The sequence below is a fragment of the Equus caballus genome, chromosome 6 (genome assembly GCF_041296265.1).
Source record: "Equus caballus isolate H_3958 breed thoroughbred chromosome 6, TB-T2T, whole genome shotgun sequence".
Classification (NCBI taxonomy): Eukaryota; Metazoa; Chordata; class Mammalia; order Perissodactyla; family Equidae; genus Equus; species Equus caballus.
In genome coordinates this window covers 32,359,836-32,378,729 of record NC_091689.1, presented here as the reverse complement: position 1 = coordinate 32,378,729, position 18,894 = coordinate 32,359,836, and positions in this window count along the sequence as shown.

The following is an 18,894-nucleotide window of genomic DNA, read 5'->3' as shown; positions in this document are numbered from 1 at the left end:
TGCAAAGAAACTGCGTTTCACAGGCCTTTGGAAGAGCTGTTCCCGGTAGGCTGTAAGAACACTGTGCAGAGCGAGTTGTTTCTTAGCTTCCCAAAGAGCTGGAAGCAAGTTGCTGTGGGGCCCAACTCGCCCTTTGGAAAGAAGCCTGCACGTTGTGCCTTTCAGCTCTAGGGCAAAGTAGCACACCCAGAGCAGAAGTCCTACTTTAGCCAGATCAGGCCTGCAAAGAAACTGCGTTTGACAGGCCTTTGGAAGAGATGTTCCCCCTAGGCTGTAAGAGCACTGTGCAGAGCGAGTTGTTTCTTAGCTTCCCAAAGAGCTGGAAGCAAGATGCTGTGGGGCCCAACTCGCCCTTTGGAAGGAAGCCTGCACGTTGTGCCTTTCAGCTCTAGGGCAAAGTAGCACACCCAGAGCAGAAGTCCTACTTCAGCCAGATGAGTCCTGCAAAGAAACTGCGTTTCACAGGCCTTTGGAAGAGATGTTCCCGGTAGGCTATAAGAGAACTGTGCAGAGCGAGTTGTTTCTTAGCTTCCCAAAGAGCTGGAAGCAAGATGCTGTGGGGCCCAACTCGCCCTTTGGAAAGAAGCCTGCACGTTGTGCCTTTCAGCTCTAGGGCAAAGTAGCACACCCAGAGCAGAAGTCCTACTTCAGCCAGGTCAGGCCTGCAAAGAAACTGCGTTTCACAGGCCTTTGGAAGAGATGTTCCCACTAGGCTGTAAGACCACTGTGCAGAGCGAGTTGTTTCTTAGCTTCCCAAAGAGCTGGAAGCAAGATGCTGTGGGGCCCAACTCGCCCTTTGGAAGGAAGCCTGCACGTTGTGCCTTTCAGCTCTAGGGCAAAGTACCACACCCAGAGCAGAAGTCCTACTTCAGCCAGACCAGCCAGTCAAAGACACTGTGTTTCACAGGCCTTTGGAAGAGATGTTCCCGGTAGGCTGTAAGAGCACTGTGCAGAGCGAGTTGTTTCTTAGCTTCCTAAAGGGCTGGAAGCCAGATGCTGTGGGGCCCAACTCGCCCTTTGGAAAGAAGCCTGCACGTTGTGCCTTTCAGCTCTAGGGCAATGGAGCACACCCAGAGCAGAAATCCTACTTCAGCCAGATCAGGCCTGCAAAGAAACTGCGTTTCACAGGCCTTTGGAAGAGCTGTTCCCGCTAGGCTGTAAGAGCACTGTGCAGAGCGAGTTGTTTCTTAGCTTCCCAAAGAGCTGGAAGCAAGATGCTGTGGGGCCCAACTCGCCCTTTGGAAAGAAGCCGGCACGTTGTGCCTTTCAGCTCTAGGGCAAAGTAGCACACCCAGAGCAGAAGTCCTACTTCAGCCAGATCAGGCCTGCAAAGAAACTGCGTTTCACAGGCCTTTGGAAGAGATGTTCCCGGTAGGCTGTAAGAGCACTGTGCAGAGCGAGTTGTTTCTTAGCTTCCCAAAGAGCTGGAAGCAAGATGCTGTGGGGCCCAACTCGCCCTTTGGAAAGAAGCCTGCACGTTGTGCCTTTCAGCTCTAGGGCAAAGTAGCACACCCAGAGCAGAAGTCCTACTCCAGCCAGATCAGGCCTGCAAAGAAACTGCGTTTCACAGGCCTTTGGAAGAGATGTTCCCGGTAGGCTGTAAGAGCACTGTGCAGAGCGAGTTGTTTCTTAGCTTCCCAAAGAGCTGGAAGCAAGATGCTGTGGGGCCCAACTCGCCCTTTGGAAAGAAGCCTGCACGTTGTGCCTTTCAGCTCTAGGGCAAAGTACCACACCCAGAGCAGAAGTCCTACTTCAGCCAGACCAGGCCTGCAAAGAAACTGTGTTTCACAGGCCTTTGGAAGAGATGTTCCCGGTAGGCTGTAAGAGCACTGTGCAGAGCGAGTTGTTTCTTAGCTTCCCAAAGAGCTGGAAGCAAGATGCTGTGGGGCCCAACTCGCACTTTGGAAAGAAGCCTGCACGTTGTGCCTTTCAGCTCTAGGGCAAAGTAGCACACCCAGAGCAGAAGTCCTACTTTAGCCAGATCACGCCTGCAAAGAAACTGCGTTTCACAGGCCTTTGGAAGAGATGTTCCCCCTAGGCTGTAAGAGCACTGTGCAGAGCGAGTTGTTTCTTAGCTTCCCAAAGAGCTGGAAGCAAGATGCTGTGGGGCCCAACTCGCCCTTTGGAAGGAAGCCTGCACGTTGTGCCTTTCAGCTCTAGGGCAATGGAGCACACCCAGAGCAGAAGTCCTACTTCAGCCAGATGAGTCCTGCAAAGAAACTGCGTTTCACAGGCCTTTGGAAGAGATGTTCCCGGTAGGCTATAAGAGAACTGTGCAGAGCGAGTTGTTTCTTAGCTTCCCAAAGAGCTGGAAGCAAGATGCTTTGGGGCCCAACTCGCCCTTTGGAAAGAAGCCTGCACGTTGTGCCTTTCAGCTCTAGGGCAAAGTAGCACACCCAGAGCAGAAGTCCTACTTCAGCCAGGTCAGGCCTGCAAAGAAACTGCGTTTCACAGGCCTTTGGAAGAGATGTTCCCACTAGGCTGTAAGACCACTGTGCAGAGCGAGTTGTTTCTTAGCTTCCCAAACAGCTGGAAGCAAGATGCTGTGGGGCCCAACTCGCCCTTGGGAAGGAAGCCTGCACGTTGTGCCTTTCAGCTCTAGGGCAAAGTAGCACACCCAGAGCAGAAGTCCTACTTCAGCCAGACCAGCCAGTCAAAGACACTGTGTTTCACAGGCCTTTGGAAGAGATGTTCCCGGTAGGCTGTAAGAGCACTGTGCAGAGCGAGTTGTTTCTTAGCTTCCTAAAGGGCTGGAAGCCAGATGCTGTGGGGCCCAACTCGCCCTTTGGAAAGAAGCCTGCACGTTGTGCCTTTCAGCTCTAGGGCAATGGAGCACACCCAGAGCAGAAGTCCTACTTCAGCCAGATCAGGCCTGCAAAGAAACTGCGTTTCACAGGCCTTTGGAAGAGCTGTTCCCGCTAGGCTGTAAGAGCACTGTGCAGAGCGAGTTGTTTCTTAGCTTCCCAAAGAGCTGGAAGCAAGATGCTGTGGGGCCCAACTCGCCCTTTGGAAAGAAGCCGGCACGTTGTGCCTTTCAGCTCTAGGGCAAAGTAGCACACCCAGAGCAGAAGTCCTACTTCAGCCAGATCAGGCCTGCAAAGAAACTGCGTTTCACAGGCCTTTGGAAGAGATGTTCCCGGTAGGCTGTAAGAGCACTGTGCAGAGCGAGTTGTTTCTTAGCTTCCCAAAGAGCTGGAAGCAAGATGCTGTGGGGCCCAACTCGCCCTTTGGAAAGAAGCCTGCACGTTGTGCCTTTCAGCTCTAGGGCAAAGTAGCACACCCAGAGCAGAAGTCCTACTCCAGCCAGATCAGGCCTGCAAAGAAACTGCGTTTCACAGGCCTTTGGAAGAGATGTTCCCGGTAGGCTGTAAGAGCACTGTGCAGAGCGAGTTGTTTCTTAGCTTCCCAAAGAGCTGGAAGCAAGATGCTGTGGGGCCCAACTCGCCCTTTGGAAAGAAGCCTGCACGTTGTGCCTTTCAGCTCTAGGGCAAAGTAGCACACCCAGAGCAGAAGTCCTACTTCAGCCAGACCAGGCCTGCAAAGAAACTGTGTTTCACAGGCCTTTGGAAGAGATGTTCCCGGTAGGCTCTAAGAGCACTGTGCAGAGCGAGTTGTTTCTTAGCTTCCCAGAGCGCTGGAAGCAAGATGCTGTGGGGCCCAACTCGCCCTTTGGAAAGAAGCCTGCACGTTGTGCCTTTCAGCTCTAGGGCAAAGTAGCACACCCAGAGCAGAAGTCCTACTTATGCCAGATCAGGCCTGCAAAGAAACTGCGTTTCACAGGCCTTTGGAAGAGATGTTCCCCCTAGGCTGTAAGAGCACTGTGCAGAGCGAGTTGTTTCTTAGGTTCCCAAAGTGCTGGAAGCAAGATGCTGTGGGGCCCAACTCGCCCTTTGGAAAGAAGCCTGCACGTTGTGCCCTTCAGCTCTAGGGCAAAGTAGCACACCCAGAGCAGAAGTCCTACTCCAGCCAGATCAGGCCTGCAAAGAAACTGCGTTTCACAGGCCTTTGGAAGAGATGTTCCCGTTAGGCTGTAAGAGCACTGTGCAGAGCGAGTTGTTTCTTAGCTTCCCAAAGAGCTGGAAGCAAGATGCTGTGGGGCCCAACTCGCCCTTTGGAAAGAAGCCTGCACGTTGTGCCTTTCAGCTCTAGGGCAAAGTAGCACACCCAGAGCAGAAGTCCTACTTCAGACAGATCAGGCCTGCAAAGAAACTGCGATTAACAGGCCTTTGGAAGAGACGTTCCCCGTAGGCTGTAAGAGACTGTGCAGAGCGAGTTGTTTCTTAGCTTCCCAAAGAGCTGGAAGCAAGATGCTGTGGGGCCCAACTCGCCCTTTGGAAAGAAGCCTGCACGTTGTGCCTTTCAGCTCTAGGGCAAAGTAGCACACCCAGAGCAGAAGTCCTACTTCAGCCAGATCAGGCCTGCAAAGAAACTGCGTTTCACAGGCCTTTGGAAGAGATGTTCCCGGTAGGCTGTAAGAGCACTGTGCAGAGCGAGTTGTTTCTCAGCTTCCCAAAGAGCTGGAAGCAAGATGCTGTGGGGCCCAACTCGCCCTTTGGAAAGAAGCCTGCACGTTGTGCCTTTCAGCTCTAGGGCAAAGGAGCACACCCAGAGCAGAAGTCCTACTCCAGCCAGATCAGGCCTGCAAAGAAACTGCGTTTCACAGGCCTTTGGAAGAGATGTTCCCGGTAGGCTGTAAGAGCACTGTGCAGAGCGAGTTGTTTCTTAGCTTCCCAAAGAGCTGGAAGCAAGATGCTGTGGGGCCCAACTCGCACTTTGGAAAGAAGCCTGCACGTTGTGCCTTTCAGCTCTAGGGCAAAGTAGCACACCCAGAGCAGAAGTCCTACTTTAGCCAGATCACGCCTGCAAAGAAACTGCGTTTCACAGGCCTTTGGAAGAGATGTTCCCCCTAGGCTGTAAGAGCACTGTGCAGAGCGAGTTGTTTCTTAGCTTCCCAAAGAGCTGGAAGCAAGATGCTGTGGGGCCCAACTCGCCCTTTGGAAAGAAGCCTGCACGTTGTGCCTTTCAGCTCTAGGGCAATGGAGCACACCCAGAGCAGAAGTCCTACTTCAGCCAGATGAGTCCTGCAAAGAAACTGCGTTTCACAGGCCTTTGGAAGAGATGTTCCCGGTAGGCTATAAGAGAACTGTGCAGAGCGAGTTGTTTCTTAGCTTCCCAAAGAGCTGGAAGCAAGATGCTGTGGGGCCCAACTCGCCCTTTGGAAAGAAGCCTGCACGTTGTGCCTTTCAGCTCTAGGGCAAAGTAGCACACCCAGAGCAGAAGTCCTACTTCAGCCAGGTCAGGCCTGCAAAGAAACTGCGTTTCACAGGCCTTTGCAAGAGATGTTCCCACTAGGCTGTAAGACCACTGTGCAGAGCGAGTTGTTTCTTAGCTTCCCAAAGAGCTGGAAGCAAGATGCTGTGGGGCCCAACTCGCCCTTTGGAAAGAAGCCTGCACGTTGTGCCTTTCAGCTCTAGGGCAAAGTAGCACACCCAGAGCAGAAGTCCTACTCCAGCCAGATCAGGCCTGCAAAGAAACTGCGTTTCACAGGCCTTTGGAAGAGATGTTCCCGGTAGGCTGTAAGAGCACTGTGCAGAGCGAGTTGTTTCTTAGCTTCCCAAAGAGCTGGAAGCAAGATGCTGTGGGGCCCAACTCGCCCTTTGGAAAGAAGCCTGCACGTTGTGCCTTTCAGCTCTAGGGCAAAGTAGCACACCCAGAGCAGAAGTCCTACTTCAGCCAGACCAGGCCTGCAAAGAAACTGTGTTTCACAGGCCTTTGGAAGAGATGTTCCCGGTAGGCTCTAAGAGCACTGTGCAGAGCGAGTTGTTTCTTAGCTTCCCAGAGCGCTGGAAGCAAGATGCTGTGGGGCCCAACTCGCCCTTTGGAAAGAAGCCTGCACGTTGTGCCTTTCAGCTCTAGGGCAAAGTAGCACACCCAGAGCAGAAGTCCTACTTATGCCAGATCAGGCCTGCAAAGAAACTGCGTTTCACAGGCCTTTGGAAGAGATGTTCCCCCTAGGCTGTAAGAGCACTGTGCAGAGCGAGTTGTTTCTTAGGTTCCCAAAGTGCTGGAAGCAAGATGCTGTGGGGCCCAACTCGCCCTTTGGAAAGAAGCCTGCACGTTGTGCCCTTCAGCTCTAGGGCAAAGTAGCACACCCAGAGCAGAAGTCCTACTCCAGCCAGATCAGGCCTGCAAAGAAACTGCGTTTCACAGGCCTTTGGAAGAGATGTTCCCGTTAGGCTGTAAGAGCACTGTGCAGAGCGAGTTGTTTCTTAGCTTCCCAAAGAGCTGGAAGCAAGATGCTGTGGGGCCCAACTCGCCCTTTGGAAAGAAGCCTGCACGTTGTGCCTTTCAGCTCTAGGGCAAAGTAGCACACCCAGAGCAGAAGTCCTACTTCAGACAGATCAGGCCTGCAAAGAAACTGCGATTAACAGGCCTTTGGAAGAGACGTTCCCCGTAGGCTGTAAGAGACTGTGCAGAGCGAGTTGTTTCTTAGCTTCCCAAAGAGCTGGAAGCAAGATGCTGTGGGGCCCAACTCGCCCTTTGGAAAGAAGCCTGCACGTTGTGCCTTTCAGCTCTAGGGCAAAGTAGCACACCCAGAGCAGAAGTCCTACTTCAGCCAGATCAGGCCTGCAAAGAAACTGCGTTTCACAGGCCTTTGGAAGAGATGTTCCCGGTAGGCTGTAAGAGCACTGTGCAGAGCGAGTTGTTTCTCAGCTTCCCAAAGAGCTGGAAGCAAGATGCTGTGGGGCCCAACTCGCCCTTTGGAAAGAAGCCTGCACGTTGTGCCTTTCAGCTCTAGGGCAAAGTAGCACACCCAGAGCAGAAGTCCTACTCCAGCCAGATCAGGCCTGCAAAGAAACTGCGTTTCACAGGCCTTTGGAAGAGATGTTCCCGGTAGGCTGTAAGAGCACTGTGCAGAGCGAGTTGTTTCTTAGCTTCCCAAAGAGCTGGAAGCAAGATGCTGTGGGGCCCAACTCGCACTTTGGAAAGAAGCCTGCACGTTGTGCCTTTCAGCTCTAGGGCAAAGTAGCACACCCAGAGCAGAAGTCCTACTTTAGCCAGATCACGCCTGCAAAGAAACTGCGTTTCACAGGCCTTTGGAAGAGATGTTCCCCCTAGGCTGTAAGAGCACTGTGCAGAGCGAGTTGTTTCTTAGCTTCCCAAAGAGCTGGAAGCAAGATGCTGTGGGGCCCAACTCGCCCTTTGGAAGGAAGCCTGCACGTTGTGCCTTTCAGCTCTAGGGCAATGGAGCACACCCAGAGCAGAAGTCCTACTTCAGCCAGATGAGTCCTGCAAAGAAACTGCGTTTCACAGGCCTTTGGAAGAGATGTTCCCGGTAGGCTATAAGAGAACTGTGCAGAGCGAGTTGTTTCTTAGCTTCCCAAAGAGCTGGAAGCAAGATGCTGTGGGGCCCAACTCGCCCTTTGGAAAGAAGCCTGCACGTTGTGCCTTTCAGCTCTAGGGCAAAGTAGCACACCCAGAGCAGAAGTCCTACTTCAGCCAGGTCAGGCCTGCAAAGAAACTGCGTTTCACAGGCCTTTGGAAGAGATGTTCCCACTAGGCTGTAAGACCACTGTGCAGAGCGAGTTGTTTCTTAGCTTCCCAAAGAGCTGGAAGCAAGATGCTGTGGGGCCCAACTCGCCCTTGGGAAGGAAGCCTGCACGTTGTGCCTTTCAGCTCTAGGGCAAAGTAGCACACCCAGAGCAGAAGTCCTACTTCAGCCAGACCAGCCAGTCAAAGACACTGTGTTTCACAGGCCTTTGGAAGAGATGTTCCCGGTAGGCTGTAAGAGCACTGTGCAGAGCGAGTTGTTTCTTAGCTTCCTAAAGGGCTGGAAGCCAGATGCTGTGGGGCCCAACTCGCCCTTTGGAAAGAAGCCTGCACGTTGTGCCTTTCAGCTCTAGGGCAATGGAGCACACCCAGAGCAGAAGTCCTACTTCAGCCAGATCAGGCCTGCAAAGAAACTGCGTTTCACAGGCCTTTGGAAGAGCTGTTCCCGCTAGGCTGTAAGAGCACTGTGCAGAGCGAGTTGTTTCTTAGCTTCCCAAAGAGCTGGAAGCAAGATGCTGTGGGGCCCAACTCGCCCTTTGGAAAGAAGCCGGCACGTTGTGCCTTTCAGCTCTAGGGCAAAGTAGCACACCCAGAGCAGAAGTCCTACTTCAGCCAGATCAGGCCTGCAAAGAAACTGCGTTTCACAGGCCTTTGGAAGAGATGTTCCCGGTAGGCTGTAAGAGCACTGTGCAGAGCGAGTTGTTTCTTAGCTTCCCAAAGAGCTGGAAGCAAGATGCTGTGGGGCCCAACTCGCCCTTTGGAAAGAAGCCTGCACGTTGTGCCTTTCAGCTCTAGGGCAAAGTAGCACACCCAGAGCAGAAGTCCTACTCCAGCCAGATCAGGCCTGCAAAGAAACTGCGTTTCACAGGCCTTTGGAAGAGATGTTCCCGGTAGGCTGTAAGAGCACTGTGCAGAGCGAGTTGTTTCTTAGCTTCCCAAAGAGCTGGAAGCAAGATGCTGTGGGGCCCAACTCGCCCTTTGGAAAGAAGCCTGCACGTTGTGCCTTTCAGCTCTAGGGCAAAGTACCACACCCAGAGCAGAAGTCCTACTTCAGCCAGACCAGGCCTGCAAAGAAACTGTGTTTCACAGGCCTTTGGAAGAGATGTTCCCGGTAGGCTCTAAGAGCACTGTGCAGAGCGAGTTGTTTCTTAGCTTCCCAGAGCGCTGGAAGCAAGATGCTGTGGGGCCCAACTCGCCCTTTGGAAAGAAGCCTGCACGTTGTGCCTTTCAGCTCTAGGGCAAAGTAGCACACCCAGAGCAGAAGTCCGACTTCAGCCAGATCAGGCCTGCAAAGAAACTGCGTTTCACAGGCCTTTGGAAGAGATGTTCCCCCTAGGCTGTAAGAGCACTGTGCAGAGCGAGTTGTTTCTTAGGTTCCCAAAGTGCTGGAAGCAAGATGCTGTGGGGCCCAACTCGCCCTTTGGAAAGAAGCCTGCACGTTGTGCCCTTCAGCTCTAGGGCAAAGTAGCACACCCAGAGCAGAAGTCCTACTCCAGCCAGATCAGGCCTGCAAAGAAACTGCGTTTCACAGGCCTTTGGAAGAGATGTTCCCGTTAGGCTGTAAGAGCACTGTGCAGAGCGAGTTGTTTCTTAGCTTCCCAAAGAGCTGGAAGCAAGATGCTGTGGGGCCCAACTCGCCCTTTGGAAAGAAGCCTGCACGTTGTGCCTTTCAGCTCTAGGGCAAAGTAGCACACCCAGAGCAGAAGTCCTACTTCAGACAGATCAGGCCTGCAAAGAAACTGCGATTAACAGGCCTTTGGAAGAGACGTTCCCCGTAGGCTGTAAGAGACTGTGCAGAGCGAGTTGTTTCTTAGCTTCCCAAAGAGCTGGAAGCAAGATGCTGTGGGGCCCAACTCGCCCTTTGGAAAGAAGCCTGCACGTTGTGCCTTTCAGCTCTAGGGCAAAGTAGCACACCCAGAGCAGAAGTCCTACTTCAGCCAGATCAGGCCTGCAAAGAAACTGCGTTTCACAGGCCTTTGAAAGAGATGTTCCCGGTAGGCTGTAAGAGCACTGTGCAGAGCGAGTTGTTTCTCAGCTTCCCAAAGAGCTGGAAGCAAGATGCTGTGGGGCCCAACTCGCCCTTTGGAAAGAAGCCTGCACGTTGTGCCTTTCAGCTCTAGGGCAAAGTAGCACACCCAGAGCAGAAGTCCTACTTCAGCCAGATCAGGCCTGCAAAGTAACTGCGTTTCACAGGCCTTTGGAAGAGATGTTCCCGGTAGGCTGTAAGAGCACTGTGCAGAGCGAGTTGTTTCTTTGCTTCCCAAAGAGCTGGAAGCAAGATGCTGTGGGGCCCAACTCGCCCTTTGGAAAGAAGCCTGCACGTTATGCCTTTCAGCTCTAGGGCAAAGTAGCACACCCAGAGCAGAAGTCCTACTTCAGCCAGATGAGTCCTGCAAAGAAACTGCGTTTCACAGGCCTTTGGAAGAGATGTTCCCGGTAGGCTGTAAGAGCACTGTGCAGAGCGAGTTGTTTCTCAGCTTCCCAAAGAGCTGGAAGCAAGATGCTGTGGGGCCCAACTCGCCCTTTGGAAAGAAGCCTGCACGTTGTGCCTTTCAGCTCTAGGGCAAAGTAGCACACCCAGAGCAGAAGTCCTACTTCAGCCAGATCACGCCTGCAAAGAAACTGCGTTTCACAGGCCTTTGGAAGAGATGTTCCCGGTAGGCTGTAAGACCACTGTGCAGAGCGAGTTGTTTATCAGCTTCCCAAAGAGCTGGAAGCAAGATGCTGTGGGGCCCAACTCGCCCTTTGGAAAGAAGCCTGCACGTTGTGCCTTTCAGCTCTAGAGCAAAGTAGCACACCCAGAGCAGAAGTCCTACTTCAGCCAGATCAGGCCTGCAAAGAAACTGCGTTTCACAGGCCTTTGGAAGAGCTGTTCCCGGTAGGCTGTAAGAGCACTGTGCAGAGCGAGTTGTTTCTTAGCTTCCCAAAGAGCTGGAAGCAAGTTGCTGTGGGGCCCAACTCGCCCTTTGGAAAGAAGCCTGCACGTTGTGCCTTTCAGCTCTAGGGCAAAGTAGCACACCCAGAGCAGAAGTCCTACTTCAGCCAGATCAGGCCTGCAAAGAAACTGCGTTTCACAGGCCTTTGAAAGAGATGTTCCCGGTAGGCTGTAAGAGCACTGTGCAGAGCGAGTTGTTTCTCAGCTTCCCAAAGAGCTGGAAGCAAGATGCTGTGGGGCCCAACTCGCCCTTTGGAAAGAAGCCTGCACGTTGTGCCTTTCAGCTCTAGGGCAAAGTAGCACACCCAGAGCAGAAGTCCTACTTCAGCCAGATCAGGCCTGCAAAGAAACTGCGTTTCACAGGCCTTTGGAAGAGATGTTCCCGGTAGGCTGTAAGAGCACTGTGCAGAGCGAGTTGTTTCTTTGCTTCCCAAAGAGCTGGAAGCAAGATGCTGTGGGGCCCAACTCGCCCTTTGGAAAGAAGCCTGCACGTTGTGCCTTTCAGCTCTAGGGCAAAGTAGCACACCCAGAGCAGAAGTCCTACTTCAGACAGATCAGGCCTGCAAAGAAACTGCGATTAACAGGCCTTTGGAAGAGACGTTCCCCGTAGGCTGTAAGAGACTGTGCAGAGCGAGTTGTTTCTTAGCTTCCCAAAGAGCTGGAAGCAAGATGCTGTGGGGCCCAACTCGCCCTTTGGAAAGAAGCCTGCACGTTGTGCCTTTCAGCTCTAGGGCAAAGTAGCACACCCAGAGCAGAAGTCCTACTTCAGCCAGATCAGGCCTGCAAAGAAACTGCGTTTCACAGGCCTTTGGAAGAGATGTTCCCGGTAGGCTGTAAGAGCACTGTGCAGAGCGAGTTGTTTCTCAGCTTCCCAAAGAGCTGGAAGCAAGATGCTGTGGGGCCCAACTCGCCCTTTGGAAAGAAGCCTGCACGTTGTGCCTTTCAGCTCTAGGGCAAAGTAGCACACCCAGAGCAGAAGTCCTACTCCAGCCAGATCAGGCCTGCAAAGAAACTGCGTTTCACAGGCCTTTGGAAGAGATGTTCCCGGTAGGCTGTAAGAGCACTGTGCAGAGCGAGTTGTTTCTTAGCTTCCCAAAGAGCTGGAAGCAAGATGCTGTGGGGCCCAACTCGCCCTTTGGAAAGAAGCCTGGACGTTGTGCCTTTCAGCTCTAGGGCAAAGCAGCACACCCAGAGAAGAAGTCCTACTTCACCCAGATCAGGCCTGAAAAGAAACTGTGTTTCACAGGCCTTTGGAAGAGATGTTCCCCGTAGGCTGTAAGAGCACTGTGCAGAGCGAGTTGTTTATTAGCTTCCCCAAGAGCTGGAAGCAAGATGCTGTGGGGCCCAACTCGCCCTCTGGAAAGAAGCCTGCACGTTGTGCCTTTCAGCTCTAGGGCAAAGTACCACACCCAGAGCAGAAGTCCTACTTCAGCCAGATCAGGCCTGCAAAGAAACTGCGTTTCACAGGCGTTTGGAAGAGATGTTCCCGGTAGGCTGTAAGAGCACTGTGCAGAGCGAGTTGTTTCTTAGCTTCCCAAAGAGCTGGAAGCAAGATGCTGTGGGGCCCAACTCGCCCTTTGGAAAGAAGCCTGCACGTTGTGCCTTTCAGCTCTATGGCAAAGTAGCACACCCAGAGCAGAAGTCCTACTGCAGCCAGATCAGGCCTGCAAAGAAACTGCGTTTCACAGGCCTTTGGAAGAGATGTTCCCTTTAGGCTGTAAGAGCACTGTGCAGAGCGAGTTGTTTCTGAGGTTCCCAAAGAGCTGGAAGCAAGATGCTGTGGGGCCCAACTCACCCTTTGGAAAGAAGCCTGCACGTTGTGCCTTTCAGCTCTAGGGCAAAGTAGCACACCCAGAGCAGAAGTCCTACTTCAGCCAGATCAGGCCTGCAAAGAAACTGCGTTTCACAGGCCTTTGGAAGAGATGTTCCCGGTAGGCTGTAAGAGCACTGTGCAGAGCGAGTTGTTTCTGAGGTTCCCAAAGAGCTGGAAGCAAGATGCTGTGGGGCCCTACTCGCCCTTTGGAAAGAAGCCTGCACGTTGTGCTTTTCAGCTCTAGGGCAAAGTAGCACACTCAGAGCAGAACTCCTACTTCAGCCAGACCAGGCCTTCAAAGAAACTGTGTTTCACAGGCCTTTGGAAGAGATGTTCCCGGTAGGCTGTAAGAGCACTGTGCAGAGCGAGTTGTTTCTTAGCTTCACAAAGAGCTGGAAGCAAGATGCTGTGGGGCCCAACTCGCCCTCTGGAAAGAAGCCTGCACGTTGTGCCTTTCAGCTCTAGGGCAAAGTAGCACACCCAGAGCAGAAGTCCTACTTCAGCCAGAATAGGCCTGCAAAGAAACTGCGTTTCACAGGCCTTTGGAAGAGATGTTCCCGGTAGGCTGTAAGAGCACTGTGCAGAGCGAGTTGTTTCTTAGCTTCCCAAAGAGCTGGAAGCAAGATGCTGTGGGGCCCAACTCGCCCTTTGGAAAGAAGCCTGCACGTTGTGCCTTTCAGCTCTAGGGCAAAGCAGCACACCCAGAGAAGAAGTCCTACTTCAGCCAGATCAGGCCTGCAAAGAAACTGCGTTTCACAGGCCTTTGGAAGAGATGTTCCCGGTAGGCTGTAAGAGCACTGTGCAGAGCGAGTTGTTTCTCAGCTTCCCAAAGAGCTGGAAGCAAGATGCTGTGGGGCCCAACTCGCCCTTTGGAAAGAAGCCTGCACGTTGTGCCTTTCAGCTCTAGGGCAAAGTAGCACACCCAGAGCAGAAGTCCTACTTCAGCCAGATCAGGCCTTCAAAGAAACTGCGTTTCACAGGCCTTTGGAAGAGATGTTCCCGGTAGGCTGTAAGAGCACTGTGCAGACCGAGTTGTTTCTTAGCTTCCCAAAGAGCTGGAAGCAAGATGCTGTGGGGCCCAACTCGCCCTTTGGAAAGAAGCCTGCACGTTGTGCCTTTCAGCTCTATGGCAAAGTAGCACACCCAGAGCAGAAGTCCTACTGCAGCCAGATCAGGCCTGCAAAGAAACTGTGTTTCACAGGCCTTTGGAAGAGATGTTCCCACTAGGCTGTAAGAGCACTGTGCAGAGCGAGTTGTTTCTTAGCTTCCCAAAGAGCTGGAAGCAAGATGCTGTGGGGCCCAACTCGCCCTTTGGAAAGAAGCCTGCACGTTGTGCCTTTCAGCTCTAGGGCAAAGTAGCACACCCAGAGCAGAAGTCCTACTTCAGCCAGATCAGGCCTGCAAAGAAACTGCGTTTCACAGGCCTTTGGAAGAGATGTTCCCGGTAGGCTGTAAGAGCACTGTGCAGAGCGAGTTGATTCTCAGCTTCCCAAAGAGCTGGAAGCAAGATGCTGTGGGGCCCAACTCGCCCTTTGGAAAGAAGCCTGCACGTTGTGCCTTTCAGCTCTAGGGCAAAGTAGCACACCCAGAGCAGAAGTCCTACTTCAGCCAGATCAGGCCTGCAAAGAAACTGCGTTTCACAGGCCTTTGGAAGAGATGTTCCCGGTAGGCTGTAAGAGCACTGTGCAGAGCGAGTTGTTTCTTAGCTTCCCAAAGAGCTGGAAGCAAGATGCTGTGGGGCCCAACTCGCCCTTTGGAAAGAAGCCTGCACGTTGTGCCTTTCAGCTCTATGGCAAAGTAGCACACCCAGAGCAGAAGTCCTACTGCAGCCAGATCAGGCCTGCAAAGAAACTGCGTTTCACAGGCCTTTGGAAGAGATGTTCCCACTAGGCTGTAAGAGCACTGTGCAGAGCGAGTTGTTTCTTAGCTTCCCAAAGAGCTGGAAGCAAGATGCTGTGGGGCCCAACGCGCCCTTTGGAAAGAAGCCTGCACGTTGTGCCTTTCAGCTCTAGGGCAAAGTAGCACACCCAGAGCAGAAGTCCTACTTCAGCCAGAATAGGCCTGCAAAGAAACTGCGTTTCACAGGCCTTTTCAAGAGATGTTCCCGGTAGGCTGTAAGAGCACTGTGCAGAGCGAGTTGTTTCTTAGCTTCCCAAAGAGCTGGAAGCAAGATGCTGTGGGGCCCAACTCGCCCTTTGGAAAGAAGCCTGCACGTTGTGCCTTTCAGCTATAGGGCAAAGCAGCAAACCCAGAGAAGAAGTCCTACTTCACCCAGATCAGGCCTGAAAAGAAACTGTGTTTCACAGGCCTTTGGAAGAGATGTTCCCCGTAGGCTGTAAGAGCACTGTGCAGAGCGAGTTGTTTCTTAGCTTCCCAAAGAGCTGGAAGCAAGTTGCTGTGGGGCCCAACTCGCCCTTTGGAAAGAAGCCTGCACGTTGTGCCTTTCAGCTCTAGGGCAAAGTAGCACACCCAGAGCAGAAGTCCTACTTTAGCCAGATCAGGCCTGCAAAGAAACTGCGTTTCACAGGCCTTTGGAAGAGATGTTCCCCCTAGGCTGTAAGAGCACTGTGCAGAGCGAGTTGTTTCTTAGCTTCCCAAAGAGCTGGAAGCAAGATGCTGTGGGGCCCAACTCGCCCTTTGGAAGGAAGCCTGCAGGTTGTGCCTTTCAGCTCTAGGGCAATGGAGCACACCCAGAGCAGAAGTCCTACTTCAGCCAGATGAGTCCTGCAAAGAAACTGCGTTTCACAGGCCTTTGGAAGAGATGTTCCCGGTAGGCTATAAGAGAACTGTGCAGAGCGAGTTGTTTCTTAGCTTCCCAAAGAGCTGGAAGCAAGATGCTGTGGGGCCCAACTCGCCCTTTGGAAAGAAGCCTGCACGTTGTGCCTTTCAGCTCTAGGGCAAAGTAGCACACCCAGAGCAGAAGTCCTACTTCAGCCAGATCAGGCCTGCAAAGAAACTGCGTTTCACAGGCCTTTGGAAGAGATGTTCCCGGCAGGCTGTAAGAGCACTGTGCAGAGCGAGTTGTTTCTTAGCTTCCCAAAGAGCTGGAAGCAAGATGCTGTGGGGCCCAACTCGCCCTTTGGAAAGAAGCCTGCACGTTGTGCCTTTCAGCTCTAGGGCAAAGTAGCACACCCAGAGCAGAAGTCCTACTTCAGCCAGATCAGGCCTGCAAAGAAACTGCGTTTCACAGGCCTTTGGAAGAGATGTTCCCGGTAGGCTGTAAGAGCACTGTGCAGAGCGAGTTGATTCTCAGCTTCCCAAAGAGCTGGAAGCAAGATGCTGTGGGGCCCAACTCGCCCTTTGGAAAGAAGCCTGCACGTTGTGCCTTTCAGCTCTAGGGCAAAGTAGCACACCCAGAGCAGAAGTCCTACTTCAGCCAGATCAGGCCTGCAAAGAAACTGCGTTTCACAGGCCTTTGGAAGAGATGTTCCCGGTAGGCTGTAAGAGCACTGTGCAGAGCGAGTTGTTTCTTAGCTTCCCAAAGAGCTGGAAGCAAGATGCTGTGGGGCCCAACTCGCCCTTTGGAAAGAAGCCTGCACGTTGTGCCTTTCAGCTCTAGGGCAAAGTAGCACACCCAGAGCAGAAGTCCTACTGCAGCCAGATCAGGCCTGCAAAGAAACTGCGTTTCACAGGCCTTTGGAAGAGATGTTCCCACTAGGCTGTAAGAGCACTGTGCAGAGCGAGTTGTTTCTTAGCTTCCCAAAGAGCTGGAAGCAAGATGCTGTGGGGCCCAACTCGCCCTTTGGAAAGAAGCCTGCACGTTGTGCCTTTCAGCTCTAGGGCAAAGTAGCACACCCAGAGCAGAAGTCCTACTTCAGCCAGATCAGGCCTGCAAAGAAACTGCGTTTCACAGGCCGTTGGAAGAGATGTTCCCGGTAGGCTGTAAGAGCACTGTGCAGAGCGAGTTGTTTCTCAGCTTCCCAAAGAGCTGGAAGCAAGATGCTGTGGGGCCCAACTCGCCCTTTGGAAAGAAGCCTGCACGTTGTGCCTTTCAGCTCTAGGGCAAAGTAGCACACCCAGAGCAGAAGTCCTACTTCAGCCAGATCAGGCCTGCAAAGAAACTGCGTTTCACAGGCCTTTGGAAGAGATGTTCCCGGTAGGCTGTAAGAGCACTGTGCAGAGCGAGTTGTTTCTTAGCTTCCCAAAGAGCTGGAAGCAAGATGCTGTGGGGCCCAACTCGCCCTTTGGAAAGAAGCCTGCACGTTGTGCCTTTCAGCTCTATGGCAAAGTAGCACACCCAGAGCAGAAGTCCTACTGCAGCCAGATCAGGCCTGCAAAGAAACTGCGTTTCACAGGCCTTTGGAAGAGATGTTCCCACTAGGCTGTAAGAGCACTGTGCAGAGCGAGTTGTTTCTTAGCTTCCCAAAGAGCTGGAAGCAAGATGCTGTGGGGCCCAACTCGCCCTTTGGAAAGAAGCCTGCACGTTGTGCCTTTCAGCTCTAGGGCAAAGTAGCACACCCAGAGCAGAAGTCCTACTTCAGCCAGATCAGGCCTGCAAAGAAACTGCGTTTCACAGGCCTTTGGAAGAGATGTTCCCGGTAGGCTGTAAGAGCACTGTGCAGAGCGAGTTGTTTCTGAGGTTCCCAAAGAGCTGGAAGCAAGATGCTGTGGGGCCCTACTCGCCCTTTGGAAAGAAGCCTGCACGTTGTGCTTTTCAGCTCTAGGGCAAAGTAGCACACTCAGAGCAGAACTCCTACTTCAGCCAGACCAGGCCTTCAAAGAAACTGCGTTTCACAGGCCTTTGGAAGAGATGTTCCCGGTAGGCTGTAAGAGCACTGTGCAGAGCGAGTTGTTTCTTAGCTTCACAAAGAGCTGGAAGCAAGATGCTGTGGGGCCCAACTCGCCCTCTGGAAAGAAGCCTGCACGTTGTGCCTTTCAGCTCTAGGGCAAAGTAGCACACCCAGAGCAGAAGTCCTACTTCAGCCAGAATAGGCCTGCAAAGAAACTGCGTTTCACAGGCCTTTGGAAGAGATGTTCCCGGTAGGCTGTAAGAGCACTGTGCAGAGCGAGTTGTTTCTTAGCTTCCCAAAGAGCTGGAAGCAAGATGCTGTGGGGCCCAACTCGCCCTTTGGAAAGAAGCCTGGACGTTGTGCCTTTCAGCTCTAGGGCAAAGCAGCACACCCAGAGAAGAAGTCCTACTTCACCCAGATCAGGCCTGAAAAGAAACTGTGTTTCACAGGCCTTTGGAAGAGATGTTCCCCGTAGGCTGTAAGAGCACTGTGCAGAGCGAGTTGTTTATTAGCTTCCCCAAGAGCTGGAAGCAAGATGCTGTGGGGCCCAACTCGCCCTCTGGAAAGAAGCCTGCACGTTGTGCCTTTCAGCTCTAGGGCAAAGTACCACACCCAGAGCAGAAGTCCTACTTCAGCCAGATCAGGCCTGCAAAGAAACTGCGTTTCACAGGCGTTTGGAAGAGATGTTCCCGGTAGGCTGTAAGAGCACTGTGCAGAGCGAGTTGTTTCTTAGCTTCCCAAAGAGCTGGAAGCAAGATGCTGTGGGGCCCAACTCGCCCTTTGGAAAGAAGCCTGCACGTTGTGCCTTTCAGCTCTATGGCAAAGTAGCACACCCAGAGCAGAAGTCCTACTGCAGCCAGATCAGGCCTGCAAAGAAACTGCGTTTCACAGGCCTTTGGAAGAGATGTTCCCTTTAGGCTGTAAGAGCACTGTGCAGAGCGAGTTGTTTCTCAGCTTCCCAAAGAGCTGGAAGCAAGATGCTGTGGGGCCCAACTCGCCCTTTGGAAAGAAGCCTGCACGTTGTGCCTTTCAGCTCTAGGGCAAAGTAGCACACCCAGAGCAGAAGTCCTACTTCAGCCAGATCAGGCCTGCAAAGAAACTGCGTTTCACAGGCCTTTGGAAGAGATGTTCCCGGTAGGCTGTAAGAGCACTGTGCAGAGCGAGTTGTTTCTGAGGTTCCCAAAGAGCTGGAAGCAAGATGCTGTGGGGCCCTACTCGCCCTTTGGAAAGAAGCCTGCACGTTGTGCTTTTCAGCTCTAGGGCAAAGTAGCACACTCAGAGCAGAACTCCTACTTCAGCCAGACCAGGCCTTCAAAGAAACTGTGTTTCACAGGCCTTTGGAAGAGATGTTCCCGGTAGGCTGTAAGAGCACTGTGCAGAGCGAGTTGTTTCTTAGCTTCACAAAGAGCTGGAAGCAAGATGCTGTGGGGCCCAACTCGCCCTCTGGAAAGAAGCCTGCACGTTGTGCCTTTCAGCTCTAGGGCAAAGTAGCACACCCAGAGCAGAAGTCCTACTTCAGCCAGAATAGGCCTGCAAAGAAACTGCGTTTCACAGGCCTTTGGAAGAGATGTTCCCGGTAGGCTGTAAGAGCACTGTGCAGAGCGAGTTGTTTCTTAGCTTCCCAAAGAGCTGGAAGCAAGATGCTGTGGGGCCCAACTCGCCCTTTGGAAAGAAGCCTGCACGTTGTGCCTTTCAGCTCTAGGGCAAAGCAGCACACCCAGAGAAGAAGTCCTACTTCAGCCAGATCAGGCCTGCAAAGAAACTGCGTTTCACAGGCCTTTGGAAGAGATGTTCCCGGTAGGCTGTAAGAGCACTGTGCAGAGCGAGTTGTTTCTCAGCTTCCCAAAGAGCTGGAAGCAAGATGC